Source organism: Diabrotica virgifera, chromosome 7 (genome assembly GCF_917563875.1).
Source record: "Diabrotica virgifera virgifera chromosome 7, PGI_DIABVI_V3a".
NCBI classification, from domain to species: domain Eukaryota; kingdom Metazoa; phylum Arthropoda; class Insecta; order Coleoptera; family Chrysomelidae; genus Diabrotica; species Diabrotica virgifera.
Window position 1 is genome coordinate 141,597,042 of NC_065449.1, and position 14,512 is coordinate 141,611,553.

Below are 14,512 nucleotides of genomic sequence, written 5' to 3' on the forward strand. Positions count from 1 at the left end.
TAGGATTTAGGATCCCGATTACAATAACTGAAACAAAAAACTAAAAGTGTGAATTTTGTCATAAAATTTGGTATGTGGGGTTATAATAATATTTGGAACAACTTTTCCAAGCAACTTTTTTCGATATCTCTAACGCGAAGCAAATCGAATCGCATATCGAAAATTCACTGTTTGTGGATTAGCAGTAGGCCACGTTTAAAATTTAAAGTTCAGTTGACTATTTTAAAAATTGTGAACCATCAACCTGTATGACTGCAAAATTTTAAATCTGTATATATTTTTGATAGCCGAAACATAGGGGTGTCTTCATCTTAAATGCGACACACTGTATCTTATCAATTCGATAATTTATTGCAACTAATATAGTCGTATTTTTTATAGATTCAAAATATACAAGCAAAATACTGACTAATTCACTAATTTTATCATAAAAAGTTCAAATTTATTGCATTGAAGTGCTGTACCAATTAATGCGTATTAATATAATATTATAATTATAATATCGGGTGTCCACTTTCCTCCATTTTAACTGTCTATAACTTCTAAACGACTCAAGATAGAAATATGCGGTTTTCGCTGAAATGTTTTATTTTAGTAAAAGTTTTGTTTAAATTGATTGAATTTTTTATATCGCTTTTGAATATGAAATGGGGGATTTTTGAAAAAAACGTTGTCGACTTTTTTTTATTGAAACACCCAGTATATTTTTTGTAAATTGAAAGAACGGTCATTTACCTAACGGTTGTCAAATGACTGAGCAATTAATTTTTAAAATGAGAGATACAATTAGTATAAGAGCTGGGAGCGGATTTTGTGCGTGATAAGTAATATGGAAAAACTATACGGGGATATGTTGAATTAGTTGTGTACATGACTTTCACCAACGGCCGGAAACCAGAGTTGGGGCCGAGGGTAGTTATAAGGGGTCAAAGTCACGGATTTTATTATTTTTTTAATAACGCTCATGATCGAGATAGTGCACCAAAATTTGGGAATAAGTAGGTCATGACGTACCTAAGTAAAATCTCTAGGGGCTCAACGCTGCGTGGCCGACAACGGGGTGGGGGTAGGGGTGAATATAAAAAATATACCGGGTTTTTTGCGACGTTCGTGATTGAGATAGTGCACCAAAATTTGGGTATAAGTAGACCATGACATAAATAATTAAAATCCCCAGAGCCGGAAACCAAAGTGGGGAAGGAAGGTAGTTATAAGGGGTCAAAATTCCGTTCTTTATTATTTTTTTTGTGACGCTCATGATTAAGATAGCGCGCCAAAATTTGGGAATAAGTAGGTGATGACGTAACTAAGTAAAATCTCCAGGAGTAGAACGCTGCGTGGTCGAAAAAGGGGTGGGGCAGGGGTGAATATAAAAAAAAAGTAAGGGGTTTTTTGCGACGTTCGTGATTGAGATAGCGCACCAAAATTTGGGAATAAGTAGACCATGACATTACTAAGTAATATCCCCAGAGGCGGAAACCAGGGTGGCGGACGAGGGTAGTTATAAGGCGTAACAGTCGCCGTTTTAATTATTTTATTTTGTGGCGCTCATGATGGAGATAGTGCACCAAAATTTGGGAGTAAGTAGGTTATGACGTAACTAAGTAAAATCTTCAGGGGCGGAACGCTGCTTGGTGTACAAAGGGGTGGTAGGCAGGGGTGAGTATAAAAATATATGGGGGTTTTTTTGCCGTTCGTGATCGAGATAGTGCACCAAAATTTGGGAATAAGTAGATCATGATATTACTAAGTAAAATCTCCAGGGACGGAACGCTGCGTGGGGGACAAATATTGTGCCGGGTCACAAAAAATAATACACACTGCGACTTTGACCCCTTAAAACTACCCTCATCCCCAACTCTGGTTTCCGGCTCTGGGGATTTTACTTAGTTAAGTCATGGTCCACTTATTCCCAAATTTTGGTGCACTATCTCAATCTAGCACGTCGCAAAAAACCCCTTATATTTTTTATATTCACACCTACCCCCACCCCTTTATCGGCCACGCAGCGTTCCACCCCTGGAGATTGTACTTAGTTACCTCATGACCTACTTATTCCCAAATTTTGGGGCACTATCTCGATCATGAGCGTCACAAAAAAAATAATAAAAACGGCGATTTTGACCCCTTATAACTACCCTCATGCCCAACTCTGGTTTCCGGCTCTGAGGATTTTACTTAGTTGTCATGGTCTATTTATTCCCAAATTTTGGTGCACTCTGTCAATCGCGAACGTCGCAAAAAAACTCCTTATATTTTTTGTATTCACCCCTGCCCCACCCCTTTGTCGGCCACGCAGAGTGCCACCCCTGGAGATTTTACTTAGTTACGCCATGACCTACTTATTCCCAAATTTTGGTGCACTCTCTCGATCATGAGCGTCACAAAAAAAATAATAAAAACGGCGACTTTGACCCCTTATAACTACCCTCATCCTCAACTCTGGTTTCCGGCTCTGGGGATTTTACTTAGTAATGTCATGATCTACTTATTCCCAAATTTTGGTCCACTATCTCGATCACGAACGTCGCAAAAAACCCTTTATATTTTTTATATTCACCCCTACCCCCACCCCTTTGTCGGCCACGCAGCGTTCCGCCCCTAGAGATTTTACTTAGTTACGTCATGACCTACTTATTCCCAAATTTTGGTGCACTATCTCGATCATGAGCGTCATAAAAAAAATTATAAAATCCGCGACTTTGACCCCTTATAACTACCCTCGGCCCCACCTCTGGTTTCCGGCCGTTGGTGAAAGTCATGTACACAACTAATTCAAAATATCCCCGTATAGTTTTTCCATATTACTTATCACGCACAAAATCCGCTTCTATCTCTCCGACTAAATGTGGAAATCACATAACATACTCGTAGTATCAATTTGCTTAGTTACAGTTGAGTCCGCGAGTCTTTACACGTGCGTCATCATTTAAAGCATACGAAATAAGACGGAAATCTATTTCACGCAACAACAACTGACAGAAAGTGGCTACTGTTCCGATTACGGGTTTTATTATAAAATTTGACGTTATCAAATATATAGAATGCCAAATGTAAGTTTTGCTTCAAAATTTTTGTGCAGAATTACAGCTACATTTGAAGTAGCTTAATAAATTCTTTTATTATTATTGATTAATAAATAAATAAACAATTTATAAAAAAATTCAATAACATATTTTATTTTTGTTATTTTATTTACTTTGACGGAAATCTAAACGCAATCATTTCTTTACTGTGTGAATGACGTTATATAGCTTTGTATGTTTTAAATATTAATTGCCAAAATATAATTATTTGCCTTAAAATTTCAAAGCCCAATATAAAATTAGTTGTGAATACAACTGTTTGTGTAATATAAAGAAACTTCAAAACGCAAAAATTCGACAAAACCCGCAAAAAATTAAAACTGACTGACAGCCACAAAAGTAAACAAAGCAGATACGTCAAACAAATTGTGCTTAAAATATGAAAACATACCCAATCGTCTTTTTTTGTACCTATCTCTTTTCAATGCACTGAGTTTAGATGGTTCATAAAAATAACATGTGTTTTTACTTAATAACAAACGGCAGCTGGTTTGTCATGAGTTTCATGCGTGGAAGAGAATGATGCTAGATAAAAAGTATGTGTTTTATCTCGCCAGGTATTAAGGCTATGGGTACATAATTCGCAAATATTTTACGTGTATCCCTACTTTTTCTGTCTTTACACGCCAAATTACGTGTAATAAAATTCACACTTGTATGGATATGTAAACATTACTAGAATGTCATTCTACTTGAAAATGTCATTAATTTAAAGAGATGGGTTTTGAATGTTCTTGGATAACTGTTATTTTTATAATTGCAAATTATTAATTCAGTTAATAAATGTGATAATTTTTTCACTAACTATGTATTCAGTGATTGTAATAATTTATTTGTACAACAAAGACTAATACTCAATCGAGAAAAGAGGAAAAGTGTTAAAGTGATTTTTTAATAATATATTGTTATGGAACGCTTACAATTTTGAACATCTTTAGCAACAAAATACTTGGATTACAGAATATATTATCCTGATGTATTCTCTGCTTGAATCTTCCACAAATAATACACAGTAAATAACTTTTTATTAAGTTCACGTCTTAAATCAAATATTTATCAAATACACTATATAACAATAACATTTAATCAATAACTCAACATATTCCCGATGCAATGTCAAATATTTAACATTGTCACTGAATGTCAGTGTCTGACTGACAATATATGCTGACAATATTATATTCGGCTGAGTGCGTTGTAAGACAAAGATAGATTTGGAAAATATTACCACGGCATTGTGTTCATTTTTTTCGAATCCTGAAAAAACCAATAAATATTTTTGAAAAATTTAAACACAGAATGAAAGACTAAATTATTACCGAGAGCCGGAAGTCCCTTAGAATAAATAAAAAGTTTATTTTGAATGATATATTTGAAATTAAAAATCACTCTAAATTTTCTCTTAGTTTTTCACCCCTGTAACTTATTAAAATAAACATTATAGAAGTTCTCAGGGACTTTCGGCCCTCGCTAATAACGTAATCTTTCATTCTGCGTTTAAATTTTTCAAAAATACTTATTAGTTTTCTCAGGATTCGAAAAAAATGAATCCCCATTTGAATAGCATTGCAGCCGAAAATACGTTCCGATCCTCTTAATGACGCACGGGTAAAGACTCGGGGACTCAACTGTATGTTAGTAGTTATGTGATATACACTATACACGTAGCACCTCTCATTTTAAAAATTAATTACTCAGTCATTTGACAACCGATTTTAAAAAAACTTTATATCGATGGATAGGTGAATGACCTTTCTTTCAATTAACAAAAAAATATACTGGTTGTCCCATTAAAAAATAGTCAACAAAGTTTTTTTCAAAAATCCGCCACTTCTTTTTCGTAATTGAAAGCGATATAAAAAAAAACTCAATCCACTCAGACAAAACTTTTACTAAAATAAAACATTTCAGTGAAAACCGCATATTTATATCTTGAGCCGTTTAGAAGTTATAGGCAGTTAAAATGGGGGAAAATATAAGTGGACACCCGGTATAATAGAGTGAGTTTTATGTTAATCGTTTTCGAGTTATAAACAATTTAAAACTGAAAAAAAATCGAATATTGACGATTTTCAAGGTTCAAAAACAAGAATAAAAAATATTATTTTTGAAACTGCGGTGTACCCAAATTCAAGCTAAACCCTTCTTCCAGGGGCTCGCTATAAAAATTTTTGGCACGTTTTATTCTAAAACATTGCTGTTTGATAAATGTTAATGAAGCGCATATAAGAGGACGGGCGATCGGGCTGCATTAACAACTAAAAAACAATATTTTAGAATGAAACCGGCTCAAATTACTTATTGTTAGCTGATAAAATAAGGCTTTAGCTTGAATTTCTGTACTTCGCAGTTTCAAAAATAATATTTTTGATTTGTGTTTTTTAAACTTGAAAATCGTCATTATTCGATTTCTTTTCAGTTTTAAATTATTTATAACTCGAAAACGATTAACTTTAGAGAAAAGTTACAAGAGAACTTTTTTGTTCCCAATGGTCCAAAGAACGGAAAAAATTAGTGATGAGCAAAACAAGAACAAGACCAAGACCAGGCTAGTCTTGGTCTTGGTCTTGTTCTTGCAAGCTTGGTCTTGGTCTTGGTCTTGCAGCTAAAAGGCAGTCTTGGTCTTGGTCTTGGTCTTGCACTAGCCGGTCTTGTTCTTGGTCTTGGTCTTGCTGCAAGAGTCTTGCTGGTCTTGCTTTTTTGGTAGTAATAATTTGAGCCAAACAATTTCGAATAAAATGTACATTGAAATAAATAAAGATGTGAAGAATGAAACTATATTTTTTGCTTTAAAATTTTAACAGAATGTAGAATGTAGTTTCAAACGGATACCAATTTTAACATTATACATTCACCTAATGACCTAATTATTTCTCTCTATATACAGAGATTAGAGTATATTTTTATAATGGTAATGTTTATCAGTAGGAAAAAACCAGCATTTTCAACCCTTGTTGCAATTGCCGGCCTTCGGTTGTGTCACGTTGTGTTTTGCATGATATCGATACCTGCCGCCTGCCTTCAGACCACGTCTTGAGTCTGGATTATTGTTTATTGCCCCTGTATTGTAATAAAATGTTAAAGAAAAAGAGCTTCTTAAAGGTGCCACAAATGGTCGGGGACCTTCAATTTACGGATTTTACGAAAAGGGATAAACGGTTTATAGTTGTTAACACATAATTATCTGCTCCTTTCACTCGAACACTGTAGTATTTATCCTACGAGGGTAAAATTTAAGAACATAAATTAAATTTTTTTAAGAGAACACAAAAATCAAATATTTTTTACTCTATTTAATCATTATTTAATATAATTAACTTTTTTTATAAACTAACTAAAACATACTTTTTAGTAAATACGTACATATTTACCATACCTATTTATATACCTAATACTGTAACATAATAACTAAACCTAATGTAATTCTGTAATTTGTTATCTTGCAGTTCTTTAATTTTATTTAAACTACATTGCTCTCGTAACACGAGTTATTCGCACTTTTTATTTTCACATATTTTTGGATTGAATACCCATTATGACATTTAAAAAGTTGAAAATATTCGAATGTGGGTAGTAAAAACTAGAATTTAAAACACACTGAATTTATGCGCATGCATTTCAAGTGCCATACTATTTGTAGTACTGGCCCTTTCTGGGGAAAACCTAGATTCTTCCAAATAGTTTTCAACTATGAAATAAGTAAAATTCTTTACGCGTTTGTCATCCGGGATTTTCACAAATAATTCAACTTCCAACCTTCGTTGATTGTAAAAAATTAATCCAAAAAATAATTTTACAAATTTCCCAGTATCGGAGTTTTTGTCTTTATATTCAGAAACTGAACCTAAGCTTTGGATTTTGCGATACCAAGCTTGACACATTACAATCGACAACCAGTTATTTTTTATTCAGGCCACAATGCTTTCATAGCATTGTAAATCCCTTTTCAAAATCTATTATGATATTTTTTGTATTAATTTTAAATTTAACGACCTATATTTTTCCTTGATTATGCGAAAAGAATTTAAATAAGTGTCAGTATTTTTATTAGACAAAAAAGCGAAAACTACTGGTACATAAAAACCGTTTTTAATTGCATTTTTTTAAATGGATTACCCTATCTATAATTACATTTTTTTGTCTTACAAGTAATTTCAATTGTCCTTGAACTGTCGCCGTTTGAAAACTTGCCTTCTGGACACTTTGAAAGTTGAGAAAATGCAAACCGTTTGACTTAATCAAAACGACTTAAAAATATAACCAAAATATTATGTATTTTAAAAATTCGATATTGTTTAAGGTTTCTTACAATGTCAGTATATATTATTGAACTAAAAAAATAAAGTTAAATAATAAAAACCAATTTTTCTCAAAAAAGTGCAAGAGTCTTGCAGGTTGGTCTTGGTCTTGCGTGGTCTTGCAAGGCCCGGTCTTGGTATTGGTCTTGTTCTTGCAAGCTTGGTCTTGGTCTTGGTCTTGCAACCAAAAGGTGGTCTTGGTCTTGGTCTTGGTCTTGGTCTTGCTGCAAGACCAAGACCAAGACCGCAAGACCAAGACCAGTCTTGCTCATCACTAGAAAAAATTGATTTTTATAATTTGTTTAACAAGTTTTTTTTAAATAAATGTAGCAATAACTCCGAAATTATGGCCTTTAGGTATAGTTAATATAATATAGACAATAATTTAAGGACTTTAAACGCAAAAAATATACAGGGTGTTCCATTTGAAATAAGAAAGTTAATTACATTTTCAGAAAAACAGAAGATCTGACAACAATATAAGTATTACTATAATATTGGCCACATTAGAAAACCCCTACCCACCACAATCTATAAAAATCGTGCAAGACGTTTCCGAGATAATTGAGGGTGTTCATACATAAAACTCACTCTGTATATTACCTATATTTTACAGGGTGTCCCGAAACATAGTGCGTTCCTTTAAGGTATGAATAAGATAGAATCTAGAATTAAGATAGAATACACAATTTAGAACAAAAAAGTCCTATACTAAAGTTAAACTTTTCCAAAATAAAGATTACATTGTTTTCCATATATTTGTATTTTAATGTTTAGGAAATAAAATAATCTGGCAACATCGTACGCACTACGGAATAATAACAGATAATAAAAACTTGTTTGTGATTTACAGTATTTAAAATAATCCACCCTAACAGTACTTATATATTTACTATTTTGTTTACTATAATTTTTTTTGGAATATATTGAAATACCTATTGCATAATTTTAAACGAATTGTACATCTTTTAACATAAAAACACATCTTTTAACTCAACTAGTATTATGTATTTAATAAGCTTTAAATGTGTTGAATGCTGAGGGCTGTAACTGAGTTACATAGTTTACAGTGGAAATTAAATACACCAGATAACGAATGAGTCCCTAATTTGTTTACTTGTGAACTAAAATAATTAAGTTGTACTTACTGGGAAATAATTGTTATACCTAATAAATGTTCAAAGTAACTCACTTTCACGAACACATGCGACGAGAAATACCGGTAAAACATTTTGAAAGAAATTATAGTATATCTCTCTATTACTCCATTTAGTGATCTGGCATAAATAATCAACATAACATAATAGGTACTTATGAACACACGATTCGAAAACATTTTCGGCACTGACACTAAACAGAATTCTTCCAAACTATCTGTTTACTAAACATGGGACTGTCTACGTTTAAATTTTCGTACCTCACATAGTTGCCAGAGTTCAATTTGCATACCAAAATGTATTTTAATTTTTTGGTCAAAGGTTGCATTTAGAAAAAAATGTTATAAGAGTTTTTTGTGCTACATGGTGCCCCCTGCCTATACCTTTAAGGAACGCACTATTTTCCGGGACACCCTGTATTATTACACATTAATTGGTTCAATACTTCAATGCAATCAATTTGAACTTTTTATGATAAAATTAGTGAATTAGTCAGTATTTTGATTGTATATTTTGAATCTATAAAAAATACGACTATATTAGTTGCAATAAATTATCAAATTGACAAGATACAGTGTGTCGCATTTAAGATGAAGACACCCCTATGTTTCGGCTATCAAAATATATACAGATTTGAAATTTTGCACAGTCATACAGTCATGATGGTTCACCATTTTTAAAATAGTCAACTGAACTTTTAATTTTAAACGCGGCCTACTGCGAATCCACAAACAGGGTGAATTTTCGATACGAAATTCGATTTGCTTCGCGTTAGAGATATCGAAAAAGTTATTTGGAAAAGTTGTTCCAAATATTATTATAACCCACATACCAAATTTTATGACAAAATTCACACTTTTAAGTTTTTTTTTCAGTTGTTGCAGTCAGCATCCTAAATCCTAAAATTGACTGTCCCGAGATGTATCTCGAGACAGCCAAAAACGGTTTTTTCGATTTTTTAGTTCTTTCCGCTCAGATATTAAAAATTCTGTCTCTGCCATTCTAAAGAACGGCAAAAAATACACAAAAAAATACTATTTAAAAGTTGGCCAAATCATATTATCATAACCTAAATTTTTTTTGAAAATTTCAAAAAATTTTCCTGTGCTCATTTTTCATTACAAAAACTTGAAAAAAATCAGGTTGTTTTGTACTTACAAGATACAACATTTTGAATTTTTTCAGATTTTTTAAAGTAAAATTGCGCTCACAAAAACATAAAACCTAAAAATTCTTCTTTTCTCAATTTAAGACGTTCTAGGACCCATGGGAAGCTAAAAACTTGCATGAGAGCATAATTTTATATCCTTTATCGAAAACATAAGTAGCGGGGCTGATCGGTGCGGGAGCATTTTTGACCATCTTATCCCGCTAGGTATAGCCTTTTCACCCAACGTGACCGTAAGTCGATATTTGACCTCTTCGTGTAACTTTGCATCGATTGATATACGCTTTCATTATTAAGTGATTATTGCCAAACTTCCACTCATTACAAAGATGCCTAGACGTTAATCAAGAAGTACATGCATGTTTTATCGATTTTGAAACAGCGTTTGACAGAGTGCGCCACGATAAGCTAAGATACATTCTTGGAAGAAAAGACAGATAATAAAGCTCTGCGAATAATTCTCAATCTATATTGAAATCAGAAAGCTAACATCAAAATAGAAAGTGGGACATCACAAGCAATAGAAATACGTAGAGGAGTACGTAGGAATGCATTTTGTCACCACTGCTATTTATTGTATATAGTAAAAGCATCTGCCAGGAAGCCCTTTTGCAAGCAAGCGAAGGAATCGTAATCAATGGAGAGGTTGCGGACGACACTGTACTAGTTGCAAGAACAGCAGAAGAATTACAACGATTTCTTACAAACATAAATATTGCTTGCAACAATTTTGGCATAAACATCAATATAAAAAAAAACAAAGTATATGGTCTTCATGTAAAAACATGATACAACTAGCACATATTAGTATAAACGGCATTTAAATTGAAAAAGTATTAAGTTATAAATACTTGGGAACTTTAATAAACGAAACTGGAGACCAAAAAAATTAAATAAAAAGACGTATCGAAATTGCCAGTGCTGCCTTTATCAAGATGAGAAAATTCTTCTGCAACAGAAATATAAGCATTTCTCTACGATTAAGAATACTAAGAGGCTACGTATTTAACCCGCTATTATACGGTGTGGAGGCCTGGACTCAAACGTAACAAAAAAATATTAAAATTTTCGAGATGTGGTGCTACTGTCGAATGGTGAAGATAAGTTGGGTTGAAAGAGTCACAAAGCTTGAAGTAATACGAAGGATAGGGGAAAAGACCCAAAACTTTTGTTAAAGACAAAATGAAGAAAACTCGAATATTTCGGTCACCTGATGAGAGGACGTAAGTACGCATTGCTTCCAAATATAATGCAAGGAAAAATAGAAGGAAAACGGAATCCAGGCCGTAGAAGAATGTCATGATTGCGGAATTTGAGAGAGTTGTTTGGCTGCACCACTAATGAACTCTTTAGGTTAGCTGTAAACAAGGTCAGGATAGCTTTGATGATTTCCAATCTCCGATAGGAGTGGCACAAGAAGCAGAAGTCATTACTTGTTAACCGGAACTAAATATTCCACCTTTTAATGTTAAGTCTTTGGCCGAATTAGAAATATGCCATAATTTAATTTGCTTCGAATTAATGATTTGTAAATATTTATCAGTTGGGCCGCGTCTGCGAACCAGTTACGATTCTATAAAACTTTATTAATGTTCATGTGTCATACATTTTTCAAAATCTGTTTGAATTTTGTTCTGCACGAAGTTCGACAGTTTGTTTTTTTTTCGGAGAGAAATACACGACATAATGATTTACAAATAGAAAATTTTATTTGTCATGTTTTGGACCATTGTTCTAAGGTTTTAAGACCTGTTGAAGTATGCTGCGTGGGTATTTCTGCGAGTAATATAGATTTTAGGTCTATTTATTTTTTACCTAAAATAGTTTTCTTTAATTGCATAATATAGATTTATTGACTTTCGTTGACGTCAAAATAATTGTTCTTATTATCTAAAATTACGCTTCCTAAGTACTGAATACTTTTTCGACCGATTCTATTATTTTTCTATTGGATTATTATCATAGTTATCTGTTATCATAGGTATTATCACAGGTATGTGTTTTATTATTTAATATATCTTTTTATTTTTCTTGGTATTAAGTTGTCTTCTCGTTGTCACTCATCTTTGTTTTTGAATCGATTAATAAAATTATATTATACCGTCTACCCTTTGTAATAGACTTATTCTTTTCCTGATATTTTTGAGTATTTTGTCCATTATGAAAATGAAGAATAGCGGACTCTCTATTCCAGCTTCCATTTTAAAGGAATTTTAGACATACAATTGTACAATCCTGATCACAGTGAAGACTTTTGATATCCTTTATGATTGAATAAGATTTTCATCTATTCTAATCTATTTTCGTCAAAATTTACCTGGAGCATTTTTGTTCTATAACCAGTGGCGGCTCGTGGCCTTAGAGACAGGGTCGGCAAGGTCTTTTTGTCTCCTCATATAGGTATACCATCTAATTAAAAGGCTTAAATCATCATAGGACATTTTTTTGTTTAGTTTACTTGACATTCTCTCTTGTTTTATGGTGTTTCGACAATATGTTTTGATTCTTTTGAGACAAGAGAAATCCCGTCATTTAAAACAGAAGTTGATGGTAATAAGAGAATCGATGATCAGTTTGTTATAATGAATTGCAGTACTTACTATATAAAATTACACATATTTTGTAACTTATCCAATTTTCTGAAAATATTTGGATCAGCGTAATTTTTAAGTAATTTGTAATAATAAATATCTTGAAAATTCTTTGACGAAGGTAACTTTTAAATTTTGAATCGTCAAAGAGGTCAAAAATTTGCAAATCTTCAAAATTTGAAAAACGAAAAAATTCGAAAAAATTCTATTTGCATAATACATAATAGGTATCCAAAATTTCAAAATATACTCGTTTTTCGAGATATGTATCATGTCTGTGTCTTTTTTGGGGTGATTCGGAAATATCAAGCGAACCCAAAACGTCACTGTGTATATATTGGAAACTACCATCATTACGAAAATCTTTGAGATTTTGCACCAGTTTTCTTATTCTATCTTTGGAATAAATAATGTCAGTTGACTGATTTTGAACAACAATGAATATCAAATCGGTTTGGGCAAACACTTTCTTGAAAATGTTTAAAAGAATATTAAAAGAGTAATCATTTAATAAAGTTCTCAAACCGATTGCTTCACGGATCAAGATATCACATCACAACTTTCAAAATCGTCGCTTTCGATAATAAATTAAAAAAAACTTCCAAAAGCTGTTCACGAAAATCTGCTACAGTGGAAACTAACCGAGGTTTAAAATTTCATCGCGTCTGACAAACTGTTTGCATTTTTTTCGAAACAAATTGTTCTAAAACAGTAGTCCGTTTGGGCGAGCTAACTGGCAAGAAAAGACGATATTCTTTAATTTTTTTACACGTATCTATCCTGCAAAACTAAATTCATTCTATTCCCATCACAGTGAGTAAATAAAGCTTGTGGTGCAATAGTTTTAACTTTTGCCTGGAGACCGTTGAATTCACCAGACATCAAGGCAGCGCCGTCATAAGTTTGCCCCAGTTTGCCCTACCAATTTATTTTTGATATCAAAATATTTTAATCTGTTATTTAAAACACCAAAAACATATTCTGTCTTATTGCTTTTACTCACGTCTATAAAACCTAAAAACCTCTCATAAATATTACCACGTAACGTGTATCGGACAACAGTTGATAATTTTATTATTGTAAATGACATGATAATCAGAAGTTTCATCTACTTCTAGCGAAAAGCAAATCTCAGATCCAATAACGTTATTCAAAATGTAACTAATTGATATTGATTATATTAGTTCATTCTGTACTGTTTTAGACATGCCGCTAAATATCTTAGAATCAGAAAGTAGATTAGAAAATCCAAATCGTATTCCTTAAACAATTTTATTAGTTATCTACATTTATATGATATAACGATTATACGCTGTGAGCTCGTACGTAGAGGGGATATTTACAAATTCGCGAGCGCCAGTAGTGACAAGTCTGTAAACGTTTACTGGAAATTTGATATAAAAGTGATTCATTTAAAACTAAAAGTAAAAAACATTAATTATAAAAAATATTAGTTGGTCAAAGCTGTGGTATATATTTTTACCTTAAATATACTTACGTTTTAAATACTGAATTTAAGTTTTTTTTAATGTTCCATAATATCGTTGATTGAAATAAACGGTAATCTTAGCGCCGTCTACACGATAATTGTGAAAGTATCCGAAGTAAGAAATTCATATTTTATCAATAGAACGTCAAAATGATTAGCAAAATCTTAAAAAAAATCGAGTACAATTTTATTAATTTTTTGCGTTGTAAATATTAAGCGATAACAATTAAATAATAAATTTAAAAATTACCGGTGAAAGTTGAATTAGTAATCCGCCAGGAGCGCCACCAGCGAAGCTCAGAGCCTAAATAAATGATAATTCCTGACAACTTAAAAAAACTACAATATCAATTAAACGACGTAAAACGGCGTCATTATTTTTTACAATTTCTGCCGATGATTCCAAATGAAACTGGCAGATTAAAATGTGCCGTACCTGCCGCTTACGGAGAGAGAGCCTACGGAGAGAAAAATATACGTTTGGTTGCTCTTCGACTCGTATTTCGTTGAGTTTTACGTGTAAATCGTCAAGCTACGGATGAGCTGGGGCCGGCTAGCCGAATAGTCAGATGAATGGTTCGGATCATTCATTTTTTGAAAAGTCTCCTATGCACAGGAACCACTTAACGCTCGGATTGGTCGAATCCTTTTAAAAACCATGAATAAAATTTAGTATGTATTATCTGACAGTTTTTTTTATTTCATAGATACAAAAAATGACAT